The sequence below is a fragment of the Camelus bactrianus genome, chromosome 16 (genome assembly GCF_048773025.1).
Source record: "Camelus bactrianus isolate YW-2024 breed Bactrian camel chromosome 16, ASM4877302v1, whole genome shotgun sequence".
In the NCBI taxonomy this organism is placed as follows: domain Eukaryota; kingdom Metazoa; phylum Chordata; class Mammalia; order Artiodactyla; family Camelidae; genus Camelus; species Camelus bactrianus.
Window position 1 is genome coordinate 20882163 of NC_133554.1, and position 17175 is coordinate 20899337.

Consider the following 17175-nt stretch of genomic DNA (forward strand, 5'->3'; position numbering starts at 1 on the left):
CAAGAATGTTGAGAAAACAAAGTTTCTTTTCAGGTGCAAACTGTACTCCATACATATATATGGGGAGGTACTCCTTCCAACTCGGTTTTACAGTGAAAACTGCAGGAACTTCAAACCGGCAGTAGGAAAAACACTGAGAAACCAGAGAAAAGTTTCTCCTGAAAACCGTTCCCTTTGTGCAACATGAACGAACGTCTCTCCACATGCTCAGTTCTGACAGATTAATTTGTGTGAAAGTCTTCCTTCAACTAGCTTTTTCGGAACACAAAGTTTCTTTTCAGTTGCCAACTACATTCCATACATATATATGAGGAGGTACACGCTCCAGCAAGGTTTTACACTGAAAACTGAAGGAACTTCAAACCGGCGCTAGGAAACACACGGAGAATCCAGATTTAAATTCCCCAGAAACACGTTACTTTGTGCTAGATCAACGAACGACTCTCCACATGCTCATTTCTGAGAGATAAGTGTGTGTGAAGCCGTCCTTTATTTAGCTTGCCGGGAAGACAAAGTTCTTTATATTTGCAAACGGAAATCCATACATATATATCGGGAGGTACTAGATCCAGCTCGGTTTTACAGTGACAAATGCAGGAACTTCAAACCGGCACTAGGAATCACACTGAGAAACCACAGTAAAAGTTTCTCCTGCAAACTGTTCCAATTGTGTTAGATAAATGAACGTCTCTCCACATGCTCATTTCTGAGGGATAATTGTGTGTGAAAGCTGTCATTCAACTAGCTTGTTGGGAACACAAAGTTACTTTTCAGGTGCCACTACACTCCAGATATATATATTGGGAGGTACTCGCTTCAAGTCGTTTTAACAGTGAAAACAGCAGGAACAAAAACCCGGCACTAGAAAACACACTGAGAATGTAGAGTAAAACTTTCCCTGCAAACAATTCCAATTGTGCTAGATGAACGAACGTCTCTCAACATGCTAAGTTCTGAGAGATAATTGTGTGTGAAAGCTGTCCTTCACCTATCTTGTTGGTAACACAAAGATTCTTTTCAGTTGCAAACGGTACTCCATACATATATATGGGTAGGTACACGCTCCAACTCGGTTTTACAGTGAAAACTGCAGGAACTTCAACACGGCACTAGGAAACACACTGAGAAACCAGAGTAAAAGTTTCCCCTGCAACCCAATGACTTTGTGCTAAAAGAACGAATGTCTCTCCACATGCTCAATTCTGAGAGATAATTGTGTATGAAAGCCGTCCTTCACCTATCTTGATGGGAACACAAAGTTTCTTTTCAGTTGCAAAATACAATCCATACATATGTATGGGGAGGTACAAGCTCCAACACGGTTTTACTACAGGAACTTCAAACCGGTGCTAGGAAACACACAGAGAAACAAGATAAAATGTTTCTCCTGCAATCCATTCCATTTGTGCTAGAAGAACGAAAGTTTCTCCACGTGCTCAGTTCTCACAGATAATTGTGTGTGAAAGCCGTACTTCACCTAGCTTGTTGGGAACACAAAGTTTCTTTTCAGGTGCAAACTACACTCAATAAATTTATACGGGGTGGTCCTTGCTCCAACTCGCTTTTACAGTGAAAACTGCAGAAACTTCAAACAGGCACGAGGAAACAAACTGAGAAACCAGAGTAAAAATTTCCCCTGGATCCCGTTCCCTTTGTGCAACATGAACGAACGTCTCTCCACATGCTCAGTTCTTTGAGATAAGTGTGTGTGAATGCAGTCCTTCAACTAGCTTGTTTGGAATACAATGGTTCTTTTCAGTTGAAAATGATAATCCTTACATATATATGGGGATGTACAAGCTCCAACTCGTTTTTACAGTGAAAACTGCAGGAATTTCATACCAGAAATAGGAAACACACTGAGAAACCAGAGTAAAAGCTTCTCCTGCAACTTGTTCCCATTTTGTTAGATGAATGAAAGTCTCTCCACATGCTCAGTTCTGATGGATAAGTTTGTGTGAAAGCAGTACTTCACCTAGCTTGTTGGGAACACAAAGTTTCTTTTTAGTTACAAATAGTACTCCATACATATATATGAGGATGTACTGGCTCAACCTCGCTTTTACAATGAAAACTGCAGGAACTTCACACCGGCATTAGGAATAACAATAGAAACCAGAGTAAAAGATTCCCTGCAAACAATTCCACGTGTGCCAGATGAACGAACGTCTCTCATCATGCTCAGTTCTGAGAGATAAGTGTGTGTGAAAACCGTCCTTAACCTACCTGGTTGGGAAACAAAGTTTCTTTTCTGATGCAAACTGTATTCCATACATATATATGGGGAGGTACTCGCTCCAACTAGGTTTTACAATGAAAACTGCAGTAAATTCATACTGGCACTATGAAACACACTGAGAAACCAGAGTATAAGTTTCCCTGCATAAATTTCCAATTTTTGCATTCAATGAAATTCTCTCTACATGATCTGTTCTGAGAGATAAGGGTGTATGAAAGCCGACTTCACCTAGATTGTTGGGAACACAAATTTTCTTTTCAGTTGCAAACTGCACTCCATAAATATATATGGAGTGGTACTCGCTCCAACTCGATTTTACAGTGAAAACTGCAGGAAATTCAAACCGGCACTAGGAAACAAACTGAGAATCCAGAGTAAAAGTTTCCCCTGCAAACCGTTCCCTTTGTACTAGAAGAATGAAAGTCTCTCCACATGCTCATTTCTGAGGGATAAGTGTGTGTGAGACCTGTCCTTCAACTATCTTGTTGGGAAGACAAAGTTTCTTTTCAGGTGCCAACTACACTCCAGGAATATATATGGGGAGGTACTCGCTCCAACTCGTTTTTACAGGGAAACTCTAGTAACTTCAAACCGGCACTAGGAAACACACTGAGAAAACAGAGCAAAAATTTCTCCTGAAACTCGTTCCCATAGTGCATCATGAACGAAATTTTCTCCACATTCACAGTTCTGAGAGATAAATGTGTGTGAAAGCCGTCCTTCAACTAGCTTGTTGGGAACACAAAGATTCTTTTCAGTTGCAAACGGTACTCCATACATATATATGGGTAGGTACACGCTCCAACTCGGTTTTACAGTGAAAACTGCAGGAACTTCAACACGGCACTAGGAAACACACTGAGAAACCAGAGTAAAAGTTTCCCCTGCAACCCAATGACTTTGTGCTAAAAGAACGAATGTCTCTCCACATGCTCAATTCTGAGAGATAATTGTGTATGAAAGCCGTCCTTCACCTATCTTGATGGGAACACAAAGTTTCTTTTCAGTTGCAAAATACAATCCATACATATGTATGGGGAGGTACAAGCTCCAACACGGTTTTACTACAGGAACTTCAAACCGGTGCTAGGAAACACACAGAGAAACAAGATAAAATGTTTCTCCTGCAATCCATTCCATTTGTGCTAGAAGAACGAAAGTTTCTCCACGTGCTCAGTTCTCACAGATAATTGTGTGTGAAAGCCGTACTTCACCTAGCTTGTTGGGAACACAAAGTTTCTTTTCAGGTGCAAACTACACTCAATAAATTTATACGGGGTGGTCCTTGCTCCAACTCGCTTTTACAGTGAAAACTGCAGAAACTTCAAACAGGCACGAGGAAACAAACTGAGAAACCAGAGTAAAAATTTCCCCTGGATCCCGTTCCCTTTGTGCAACATGAACGAACGTCTCTCCACATGCTCAGTTCTTTGAGATAAGTGTGTGTGAATGCAGTCCTTCAACTAGCTTGTTTGGAATACAATGGTTCTTTTCAGTTGAAAATGATAATCCTTACATATATATGGGGATGTACAAGCTCCAACTCGTTTTTACAGTGAAAACTGCAGGAATTTCATACCAGAAATAGGAAACACACTGAGAAACCAGAGTAAAAGCTTCTCCTGCAACTTGTTCCCATTTTGTTAGATGAATGAAAGTCTCTCCACATGCTCAGTTCTGATGGATAAGTTTGTGTGAAAGCAGTACTTCACCTAGCTTGTTGGGAACACAAAGTTTCTTTTTAGTTACAAATAGTACTCCATACATATATATGAGGATGTACTGGCTCAACCTCGCTTTACACTGAAAACTGTAGGAACTTCACACCGGCATTAGGAATAACAATAGAAACCAGAGTAAAAGATTCCCTGCAAACAATTCCACGTGTGCCAGATGAACGAACGTCTCTCATCATGCTCAGTTCTGAGAGATAAGTGTGTGTGAAAACCGTCCTTAACCTACCTTGTTGGGAAACAAAGTTTCTTTTCTGATGCAAACTGTATTCCATACATATATATGGGGAGGTACTCGCTCCAAATAGGTTTTACAATGAAAACTGCAGTAACTTCATACCGGCACTATGAAACACACTGAGAATCCAGAGTATAAGTTTCCCTGCATAAATTTCCAATTTTTGCATTCAATGAAATTCTCTCTACATGATTTGTTCTGAGAGATAAGGGTGTATGAAAGCCGACTTCACCTAGATTGTTGGGAACACAAAGTTTCTTTTCAGTTGCAAACTGCACTCCATAAATATATATGGGATGGTACTTGCTCCAACTCGATTTTACAGTGAAAACTGCAGGAAATTCAAACCGGCACTAGGAAACAACCTGAGAATCCAGAGTAATAGTTTCCCCTGCAAACCGTTCCCTTTGTACTAGAAGAATGAAAGTCTCTCCACATGCTCATTTCTGAGGGATAAGTGTGTGTGAGACCTGTCCTTCAACTAGCTTGTTGGGAAGACAATGTTTCTTTCAGGTGCCAACTACACTCCAGGAATATATATGGGGAGGTACTCGCTCCAACTCGTTTTTACAGGGAAACTCTAGTAACTTCAAACCGGCACTAGGAAACACACTGAGAAAACACAGCAAAAATTTCTCCTGAAACTCGTTCCCATAGTGCATCATGAACGAAATTTTCTCCACATTCACAGTTCTGAGAGATAAATGTGTGTGAAAGCCGTCCTTCAACTAGCTTGTTGGGAACACAAAGTTTCTTTTCAGTTGCCAACTACATTCCATAAAGATATATGGGGAGGTACACGCTCCAACAGGGTTTTACACTGAAAACTGCAGAAACTTCAAACCGGCGCTAGGAAACTCACTGAGAATCCAGAGTTAAATTTCACCTTCAACCCGTTCCTTTTGTGCTAGAAGAAAGAAAGTCTCTCCGCATGCTCAGTTCTGAGATATATGTGTGTGTGAAAGCCATATTTCACCCAGCACGTTGGGAACACTAAGTTTCTTTTCAGTTGCAAATTGTACTCCATAGCTATAAATGCGGAGATACTCTCTCCAACTGGGTTTACAGTGAAAACTGCAGGACTTCAAATCGGCTCTAGGAAACACACTGAGAAACCAGAGTAAAAGTTTCTCCTGCAAAACTTTCCCTTTGTGATAGATGAACAAAAGTCTCTCGCATGCTCATTTCTGAGAGATAAGTGTGTGTGAAAACCGTCCTTTACCTAGCTTGTTGGGAACACAAAGATTCTTTTCAGTTGCAAACGGTACTCCATAAATTTATATAGGGAGGTACTCGCTCCAAATCTCTTTTACAGTGAAAACAGCAGGAACTTCAAACCAACACGAGGAAACACCCTGAGAAACCAGACTAAAAGTTTCTCCTGCAACCTGTTCCCATTGTGTTAGATGAATGAACGTCTCTCCACATGCTGATTTCTGAGAGATATGTGTGTGTGAAAGCCGTCCTTCACCTAGCTTTTTGGGAACACAAAGTTTATTTTCAGTTGCATACTACAATCCATAAATATATATGGGGATTTACTTGTTCCAACTCGTTTTTACAGTGAAAACTGCAGGAACTTCAAACCGGTACTAGGAAACACACTGAGAAAACAGAGTAAAAGTTTCTCATACAACCTCACCCAATTGTGCTAGATGAACGTTCGTCTCTCCACATGCTCATTTCTGAGTTATAAGTGTGTGTGAAAGCCGTCCTTCAACAAGAATGTTGAGAAAACAAAGTTTCTTTTCAGGTGCAAACTGTACTCCATACATATATATGGGGAGGTACTCCTTCCAACTCGGTTTTACAGTGAAAACTGCAGGAACTTCAAACCGGCAGTAGGAAAAACACTGAGAAACCAGAGAAAAGTTTCTCCTGAAAACCGTTCCCTTTGTGCAACATGAACGAACGTCTCTCCACATGCTCAGTTCTGACAGATTAATTTGTGTGAAAGTCTTCCTTCAACTAGCTTTTTCGGAACACAAAGTTTCTTTTCAGTTGCCAACTACATTCCATACATATATATGAGGAGGTACACGCTCCAGCAAGGTTTTACACTGAAAACTGAAGGAACTTCAAACCGGCGCTAGGAAACACACGGAGAATCCAGATTTAAATTCCCCAGAAACACGTTACTTTGTGCTAGATCAACGAACGACTCTCCACATGCTCATTTCTGAGAGATAAGTGTGTGTGAAGCCGTCCTTTATTTAGCTTGCCGGGAAGACAAAGTTCTTTATATTTGCAAACGGAAATCCATACATATATATCGGGAGGTACTAGATCCAGCTCGGTTTTACAGTGACAAATGCAGGAACTTCAAACCGGCACTAGGAATCACACTGAGAAACCACAGTAAAAGTTTCTCCTGCAAACTGTTCCAATTGTGTTAGATAAATGAACGTCTCTCCACATGCTCATTTCTGAGGGATAATTGTGTGTGAAAGCTGTCATTCAACTAGCTTGTTGGGAACACAAAGTTACTTTTCAGGTGCCACTACACTCCAGATATATATATTGGGAGGTACTCGCTTCAAGTCGTTTTAACAGTGAAAACAGCAGGAACAAAAACCCGGCACTAGAAAACACACTGAGAATGTAGAGTAAAACTTTCCCTGCAAACAATTCCAATTGTGCTAGATGAACGAACGTCTCTCAACATGCTAAGTTCTGAGAGATAATTGTGTGTGAAAGCTGTCCTTCACCTATCTTGTTGGTAACACAAAGATTCTTTTCAGTTGCAAACGGTACTCCATACATATATATGGGTAGGTACACGCTCCAACTCGGTTTTACAGTGAAAACTGCAGGAACTTCAACACGGCACTAGGAAACACACTGAGAAACCAGAGTAAAAGTTTCCCCTGCAACCCAATGACTTTGTGCTAAAAGAACGAATGTCTCTCCACATGCTCAATTCTGAGAGATAATTGTGTATGAAAGCCGTCCTTCACCTATCTTGATGGGAACACAAAGTTTCTTTTCAGTTGCAAAATACAATCCATACATATGTATGGGGAGGTACAAGCTCCAACACGGTTTTACTACAGGAACTTCAAACCGGTGCTAGGAAACACACAGAGAAACAAGATAAAATGTTTCTCCTGCAATCCATTCCATTTGTGCTAGAAGAACGAAAGTTTCTCCACGTGCTCAGTTCTCACAGATAATTGTGTGTGAAAGCCGTACTTCACCTAGCTTGTTGGGAACACAAAGTTTCTTTTCAGGTGCAAACTACACTCAATAAATTTATACGGGGTGGTCCTTGCTCCAACTCGCTTTTACAGTGAAAACTGCAGAAACTTCAAACAGGCACGAGGAAACAAACTGAGAAACCAGAGTAAAAATTTCCCCTGGATCCCGTTCCCTTTGTGCAACATGAACGAACGTCTCTCCACATGCTCAGTTCTTTGAGATAAGTGTGTGTGAATGCAGTCCTTCAACTAGCTTGTTTGGAATACAATGGTTCTTTTCAGTTGAAAATGATAATCCTTACATATATATGGGGATGTACAAGCTCCAACTCGTTTTTACAGTGAAAACTGCAGGAATTTCATACCAGAAATAGGAAACACACTGAGAAACCAGAGTAAAAGCTTCTCCTGCAACTTGTTCCCATTTTGTTAGATGAATGAAAGTCTCTCCACATGCTCAGTTCTGATGGATAAGTTTGTGTGAAAGCAGTACTTCACCTAGCTTGTTGGGAACACAAAGTTTCTTTTTAGTTACAAATAGTACTCCATACATATATATGAGGATGTACTGGCTCAACCTCGCTTTTACAATGAAAACTGCAGGAACTTCACACCGGCATTAGGAATAACAATAGAAACCAGAGTAAAAGATTCCCTGCAAACAATTCCACGTGTGCCAGATGAACGAACGTCTCTCATCATGCTCAGTTCTGAGAGATAAGTGTGTGTGAAAACCGTCCTTAACCTACCTGGTTGGGAAACAAAGTTTCTTTTCTGATGCAAACTGTATTCCATACATATATATGGGGAGGTACTCGCTCCAACTAGGTTTTACAATGAAAACTGCAGTAAATTCATACTGGCACTATGAAACACACTGAGAAACCAGAGTATAAGTTTCCCTGCATAAATTTCCAATTTTTGCATTCAATGAAATTCTCTCTACATGATCTGTTCTGAGAGATAAGGGTGTATGAAAGCCGACTTCACCTAGATTGTTGGGAACACAAATTTTCTTTTCAGTTGCAAACTGCACTCCATAAATATATATGGAGTGGTACTCGCTCCAACTCGATTTTACAGTGAAAACTGCAGGAAATTCAAACCGGCACTAGGAAACAAACTGAGAATCCAGAGTAAAAGTTTCCCCTGCAAACCGTTCCCTTTGTACTAGAAGAATGAAAGTCTCTCCACATGCTCATTTCTGAGGGATAAGTGTGTGTGAGACCTGTCCTTCAACTATCTTGTTGGGAAGACAAAGTTTCTTTTCAGGTGCCAACTACACTCCAGGAATATATATGGGGAGGTACTCGCTCCAACTCGTTTTTACAGGGAAACTCTAGTAACTTCAAACCGGCACTAGGAAACACACTGAGAAAACAGAGCAAAAATTTCTCCTGAAACTCGTTCCCATAGTGCATCATGAACGAAATTTTCTCCACATTCACAGTTCTGAGAGATAAATGTGTGTGAAAGCCGTCCTTCAACTAGCTTGTTGGGAACACAAAGATTCTTTTCAGTTGCAAACGGTACTCCATACATATATATGGGTAGGTACACGCTCCAACTCGGTTTTACAGTGAAAACTGCAGGAACTTCAACACGGCACTAGGAAACACACTGAGAAACCAGAGTAAAAGTTTCCCCTGCAACCCAATGACTTTGTGCTAAAAGAACGAATGTCTCTCCACGTGCTCAATTCTGAGAGATAATTGTGTATGAAAGCCGTCCTTCACCTATCTTGATGGGAACACAAAGTTTCTTTTCAGTTGCAAAATACAATCCATACATATGTATGGGGAGGTACAAGCTCCAACACGGTTTTACTACAGGAACTTCAAACCGGTGCTAGGAAACACACAGAGAAACAAGATAAAATGTTTCTCCTGCAATCCATTCCATTTGTGCTAGAAGAACGAAAGTTTCTCCACGTGCTCAGTTCTCACAGATAATTGTGTGTGAAAGCCGTACTTCACCTAGCTTGTTGGGAACACAAAGTTTCTTTTCAGGTGCAAACTACACTCAATAAATTTATACGGGGTGGTCCTTGCTCCAACTCGCTTTTACAGTGAAAACTGCAGAAACTTCAAACAGGCACGAGGAAACAAACTGAGAAACCAGAGTAAAAATTTCCCCTGGATCCCGTTCCCTTTGTGCAACATGAACGAACGTCTCTCCACATGCTCAGTTCTTTGAGATAAGTGTGTGTGAATGCAGTCCTTCAACTAGCTTGTTTGGAATACAATGGTTCTTTTCAGTTGAAAATGATAATCCTTACATATATATGGGGATGTACAAGCTCCAACTCGTTTTTACAGTGAAAACTGCAGGAATTTCATACCAGAAATAGGAAACACACTGAGAAACCAGAGTAAAAGCTTCTCCTGCAACTTGTTCCCATTTTGTTAGATGAATGAAAGTCTCTCCACATGCTCAGTTCTGATGGATAAGTTTGTGTGAAAGCAGTACTTCACCTAGCTTGTTGGGAACACAAAGTTTCTTTTTAGTTACAAATAGTACTCCATACATATATATGAGGATGTACTGGCTCAACCTCGCTTTACACTGAAAACTGTAGGAACTTCACACCGGCATTAGGAATAACAATAGAAACCAGAGTAAAAGATTCCCTGCAAACAATTCCACGTGTGCCAGATGAACGAACGTCTCTCATCATGCTCAGTTCTGAGAGATAAGTGTGTGTGAAAACCGTCCTTAACCTACCTTGTTGGGAAACAAAGTTTCTTTTCTGATGCAAACTGTATTCCATACATATATATGGGGAGGTACTCGCTCCAAATAGGTTTTACAATGAAAACTGCAGTAACTTCATACCGGCACTATGAAACACACTGAGAATCCAGAGTATAAGTTTCCCTGCATAAATTTCCAATTTTTGCATTCAATGAAATTCTCTCTACATGATTTGTTCTGAGAGATAAGGGTGTATGAAAGCCGACTTCACCTAGATTGTTGGGAACACAAAGTTTCTTTTCAGTTGCAAACTGCACTCCATAAATATATATGGGATGGTACTTGCTCCAACTCGATTTTACAGTGAAAACTGCAGGAAATTCAAACCGGCACTAGGAAACAACCTGAGAATCCAGAGTAATAGTTTCCCCTGCAAACCGTTCCCTTTGTACTAGAAGAATGAAAGTCTCTCCACATGCTCATTTCTGAGGGATAAGTGTGTGTGAGACCTGTCCTTCAACTAGCTTGTTGGGAAGACAATGTTTCTTTCAGGTGCCAACTACACTCCAGGAATATATATGGGGAGGTACTCGCTCCAACTCGTTTTTACAGGGAAACTCTAGTAACTTCAAACCGGCACTAGGAAACACACTGAGAAAACACAGCAAAAATTTCTCCTGAAACTCGTTCCCATAGAGCATCATGAACGAACTTCTCTCCACATTCTCAGTTCTGAGAGATAAATGTTTGTGAAAGCTGTCCTTCAACTAGCTTGTTGGGAACACAAAGTTTCTTTTCAGTTGCCAACTACATTCCATAATGATATATGGGGAGGTACACGCTCCAACAGGGTTTTACACTGAAAACTGCAGAAACTTCAAACCGGCGCTAGGAAACTCACTGAGAATCCAGAGTTAAATTTCACCTTCAACCCGTTCCTTTTGTGCTAGAAGAAAGAAAGTCTCTCCGCATGCTCAGTTCTGAGATATATGTGTGTGTGAAAGCCATATTTCACCCAGCACGTTGGGAACACTAAGTTTCTTTTCAGTTGCAAATTGTACTCCATAGATATATATGCGGAGATACTCTCTCCAACTGGGTTTACAGTGAAAACTGCAGGACTTCAAATCGGCTCTAGGAAACACACTGAGAAACCAGAGTAAATGTTTCTCCTGCAAACCTTTCCCTTTGTGCTAGATGAACAAAAGTCTCTCGCATACTCATTTCTGAGAGATAAGTGTGTGTGAAAACCGTACTTTACCTAGCTTGTTGGGAACACAAAGATTCTTTTCAGTTGCAAACGGTACTCCATAAATTTATATAGGGAGGTACTCGCTCCAAATCTCTTTTACAGTGAAAACAGCAGGAACTTCAAACCAACACGAGGAAACACCCTGAGAAACCAGACTAAAAGTTACTCCTGCAACCTGTTCCCATTGTGTTAGATGAATGAACGTCTCTCCACATGCTGATTTCTGAGAGATATGTGTGTGTGAAAGCCGTCCTTCACCTAGCTTGTTGGGAACACAAAGTTTATTTTCAGTTGCATACTACAATTCATAAATATATATGGGGAGTTACTTGTTCCAACTCGTTTTTACAGTGAAAACTGCAGGAACTTCAAATCGGCAGTAGGAAAAACACTGAGAAACCAGAGAAAAGTTTCTCCTGAAAACCGTTCCCTTTGTGCAACATGAACGAACGTCTCTCCACATGCTCAGTTCTGACAGATTAATTTGTGTGAAAGTCTTCCTTCAACTAGCTTTTTCGGAACATAAAGTTTCTTTTCAGTTGCCAACTACATTCCATACATATATATGAGGAGGTACACGCTCCAGCAAGGTTTTACACTGAAAACTGAAGGAACTTCAAACCGGCGCTAGGAAACACACGGAGAATCCAGATTTAAATTTCCCAGAAACACGTTACTTTGTGCTAGATCAACGAACGACTCTCCACATGCTCATTTCTGAGAGATAAGTGTGTGTGAAGCCGTCCTTTATTTAGCTTGCTGGGAAGACAATGTTCTTTATATTTGCAAACGGAAATCCATACATATATAACGGGAGGTACTAGATCCAGCTCGGTTTTACAGTGACAAATGCAGGAACTTCAAACCGGCACTAGGAATCACACTGAGAAACCACAGTAAAAGTTTCTCCAGCAACCTGTTCCAATTGTGTTAGATAAATGAACGTCTCTCCACATGCTCATTTCTGAGGGATAATTGTGTGTGAAAGCTGTCATTCAACTAGCTTGTTGGGAACACAATGTTACTTTTCAGGTGCCACTACACTCCAGATATATATACGGGGAGGTACTCGCTCAAACTCGGTTTTACAGGGAAACTGTAGAAACTTCAATCCGGCACTTGAAAACACACTGAGAAATCAGAGTAAAAATTTCCCCTGAAACTCGTTCCCTTTGTGCAATATGAACGAATGTCTCTCCACATGCACAGTTCTGAGAGAAAAATGTGTGTGAAAGCCGTCCTTCAACTAGCTTGTTTGGAACACCAAGTTTCTTTAGAGTTGCCAACTATATTCCATACCGATATATGGGGAGGTACACGCTCCAACACGGTTTTACACTGAAAAATGCAGAAACTTCAAACCGGCGCTAGGAAACACACTGAGAATCCAGAGTTAAATTTCCACTGCAAACCGTTCCCTTTGTGCTAGAAGAACGAAAGTCTCTCCACATGCTCAGTTCTGAGGGATAAGTGTTTGTGAAAGCCGTCCTTCACACTGCTTGTTGGGAACATAAAGTTTCTTTTCAGGTGCGAACTACACTCCATATATATATATGGGGAGGAACACGCTCCAACTCGATTTTACAGTGAAAATTGCAGGAATTTCATACCAGAAATTGGAAACAAACTGAGAAACCAGAGTAAAAGCTTCTCCTGCAACTTGTTCCCATTTTGTTAGATGAATGAAAGTCTCTCCAAATGCTCAGTTCTGATGGATAATTTTGTGTGAAAGCAGTAATTCACCTAGCTTGTTGGGAACACAAAGTTTCTTTTCAGTTACAAATAGTACTCCATACATATATATGGGGATGTACTCGCTCCAACTCGCTTTTACACTGAAAACTGCTGGAACTTCACACCGGCATTAGGAATAACACTAGAAACCAGAGTAAAAGTTTCCCTGCAAACAATTCCACGTGTGCTAGATGAACGAACGTCTCTCAACATGCTCAGTTCTGAGAGATAAGTGTGTGTGAAAACCGTCCTTAACCTAGCTTGTTGGGAAAACAAAGTTTCTTTTCTGATGCAAACTGTATTCCATACATATATATGGGGAGGTACTCGCTCCAAATAGGTTTTACAATGAAAACTGCAGTAACTTCATACCGGCACTATGAAACACACTGAGAAACCAGAGTATAAGTTTCCCTGCATAAATTTCCAATTTTTGCATTCAATGAAATTCTCTCTACATGATTTGTTCTGAGAGATAAGGGTGTATGAAAGCCGACTTCACCTAGATTGTTGGGAACACAAAGTTTCTTTTCAGTTGCAAACTGCACTCCATAAATATATATGGGATGGTACTTGCTCCAACTCGATTTTACAGTGAAAACTGCAGGAAATTCAAACCGGCACTAGGAAACAACCTGAGAATCCAGAGTAATAGTTTCCCCTGCAAACCGTTCCCTTTGTACTAGAAGAATGAAAGTCTCTCCACATGCTCATTTCTGAGGGATAAGTGTGTGTGAGACCTGTCCTTCAACTAGCTTGTTGGGAAGACAATGTTTCTTTCAGGTGCCAACTACACTCCAGGAATATATATGGGGAGGTACTCGCTCCAACTCGTTTTTACAGGGAAACTCTAGTAACTTCAAACCGGCACTAGGAAACACACTGAGAAAACACAGCAAAAATTTCTCCTGAAACTCGTTCCCATAGAGCATCATGAACGAACTTCTCTCCACATTCTCAGTTCTGAGAGATAAATGTTTGTGAAAGCTGTCCTTCAACTAGCTTGTTGGGAACACAAAGTTTCTTTTCAGTTGCCAACTACATTCCATAATGATATATGGGGAGGTACACGCTCCAACAGGGTTTTACACTGAAAACTGCAGAAACTTCAAACCGGCGCTAGGAAACTCACTGAGAATCCAGAGTTAAATTTCACCTTCAACCCGTTCCTTTTGTGCTAGAAGAAAGAAAGTCTCTCCGCATGCTCAGTTCTGAGATATATGTGTGTGTGAAAGCCATATTTCACCCAGCACGTTGGGAACACTAAGTTTCTTTTCAGTTGCAAATTGTACTCCATAGATATATATGCGGAGATACTCTCTCCAACTGGGTTTACAGTGAAAACTGCAGGACTTCAAATCGGCTCTAGGAAACACACTGAGAAACCAGAGTAAATGTTTCTCCTGCAAACCTTTCCCTTTGTGCTAGATGAACAAAAGTCTCTCGCATACTCATTTCTGAGAGATAAGTGTGTGTGAAAACCGTACTTTACCTAGCTTGTTGGGAACACAAAGATTCTTTTCAGTTGCAAACGGTACTCCATAAATTTATATAGGGAGGTACTCGCTCCAAATCTCTTTTACAGTGAAAACAGCAGGAACTTCAAACCAACACGAGGAAACACCCTGAGAAACCAGACTAAAAGTTACTCCTGCAACCTGTTCCCATTGTGTTAGATGAATGAACGTCTCTCCACATGCTGATTTCTGAGAGATATGTGTGTGTGAAAGCCGTCCTTCACCTAGCTTGTTGGGAACACAAAGTTTATTTTCAGTTGCATACTACAATTCATAAATATATATGGGGAGTTACTTGTTCCAACTCGTTTTTACAGTGAAAACTGCAGGAACTTCAAATCGGCAGTAGGAAAAACACTGAGAAACCAGAGAAAAGTTTCTCCTGAAAACCGTTCCCTTTGTGCAACATGAACGAACGTCTCTCCACATGCTCAGTTCTGACAGATTAATTTGTGTGAAAGTCTTCCTTCAACTAGCTTTTTCGGAACATAAAGTTTCTTTTCAGTTGCCAACTACATTCCATACATATATATGAGGAGGTACACGCTCCAGCAAGGTTTTACACTGAAAACTGAAGGAACTTCAAACCGGCGCTAGGAAACACACGGAGAATCCAGATTTAAATTTCCCAGAAACACGTTACTTTGTGCTAGATCAACGAACGACTCTCCACATGCTCATTTCTGAGAGATAAGTGTGTGTGAAGCCGTCCTTTATTTAGCTTGCTGGGAAGACAATGTTCTTTATATTTGCAAACGGAAATCCATACATATATAACGGGAGGTACTAGATCCAGCTCGGTTTTACAGTGACAAATGCAGGAACTTCAAACCGGCACTAGGAATCACACTGAGAAACCACAGTAAAAGTTTCTCCAGCAACCTGTTCCAATTGTGTTAGATAAATGAACGTCTCTCCACATGCTCATTTCTGAGGGATAATTGTGTGTGAAAGCTGTCATTCAACTAGCTTGTTGGGAACACAATGTTACTTTTCAGGTGCCACTACACTCCAGATATATATACGGGGAGGTACTCGCTCAAACTCGGTTTTACAGGGAAACTGTAGAAACTTCAATCCGGCACTTGAAAACACACTGAGAAATCAGAGTAAAAATTTCCCCTGAAACTCGTTCCCTTTGTGCAATATGAACGAATGTCTCTCCACATGCACAGTTCTGAGAGAAAAATGTGTGTGAAAGCCGTCCTTCAACTAGCTTGTTTGGAACACCAAGTTTCTTTAGAGTTGCCAACTATATTCCATACCGATATATGGGGAGGTACACGCTCCAACACGGTTTTACACTGAAAAATGCAGAAACTTCAAACCGGCGCTAGGAAACACACTGAGAATCCAGAGTTAAATTTCCACTGCAAACCGTTCCCTTTGTGCTAGAAGAACGAAAGTCTCTCCACATGCTCAGTTCTGAGGGATAAGTGTTTGTGAAAGCCGTCCTTCACACTGCTTGTTGGGAACATAAAGTTTCTTTTCAGGTGCGAACTACACTCCATATATATATATGGGGAGGAACACGCTCCAACTCGATTTTACAGTGAAAATTGCAGGAATTTCATACCAGAAATTGGAAACAAACTGAGAAACCAGAGTAAAAGCTTCTCCTGCAACTTGTTCCCATTTTGTTAGATGAATGAAAGTCTCTCCAAATGCTCAGTTCTGATGGATAATTTTGTGTGAAAGCAGTAATTCACCTAGCTTGTTGGGAACACAAAGTTTCTTTTCAGTTACAAATAGTACTCCATACATATATATGGGGATGTACTCGCTCCAACTCGCTTTTACACTGAAAACTGCTGGAACTTCACACCGGCATTAGGAATAACACTAGAAACCAGAGTAAAAGTTTCCCTGCAAACAATTCCACGTGTGCTAGATGAACGAACGTCTCTCAACATGCTCAGTTCTGAGAGATAAGTGTGTGTGAAAACCGTCCTTAACCTAGCTTGTTGGGAAAACAAAGTTTCTTTTCTGATGCAAACTGTATTCCATACATATATATGGGGAGGTACTCGCTCCAAATAGGTTTTACAATGAAAACTGCAGTAACTTCATACCGGCACTATGAAACACACTGAGAAACCAGAGTATAAGTTTCCCTGCATAAATTTCCAATTTTTGCATTCAATGAAATTCTCTCTACATGATTTGTTCTGAGAGATAAGGGTGTATGAAAGCCGACTTCACCTAGATTGTTGGGAACACAAAGTTTCTTTTCAGTTGCAAACTGCACTCCATAAATATATATGGGATGGTACTTGCTCCAACTCGATTTTACAGTGAAAACTGCAGGAAATTCAAACCGGCACTAGGAAACAACCTGAGAATCCAGAGTAATAGTTTCCCCTGCAAACCGTTCCCTTTGTACTAGAAGAATGAAAGTCTCTCCACATGCTCATTTCTGAGGGATAAGTGTGTGTGAGACCTGTCCTTCAACTAGCTTGTTGGGAAGACAATGTTTCTTTCAGGTGCCAACTACACTCCAGGAATATATATGGGGAGGTACTCGCTCCAACTCGTTTTTACAGGGAAACTCTAGTAACTTCAAACCGGCAC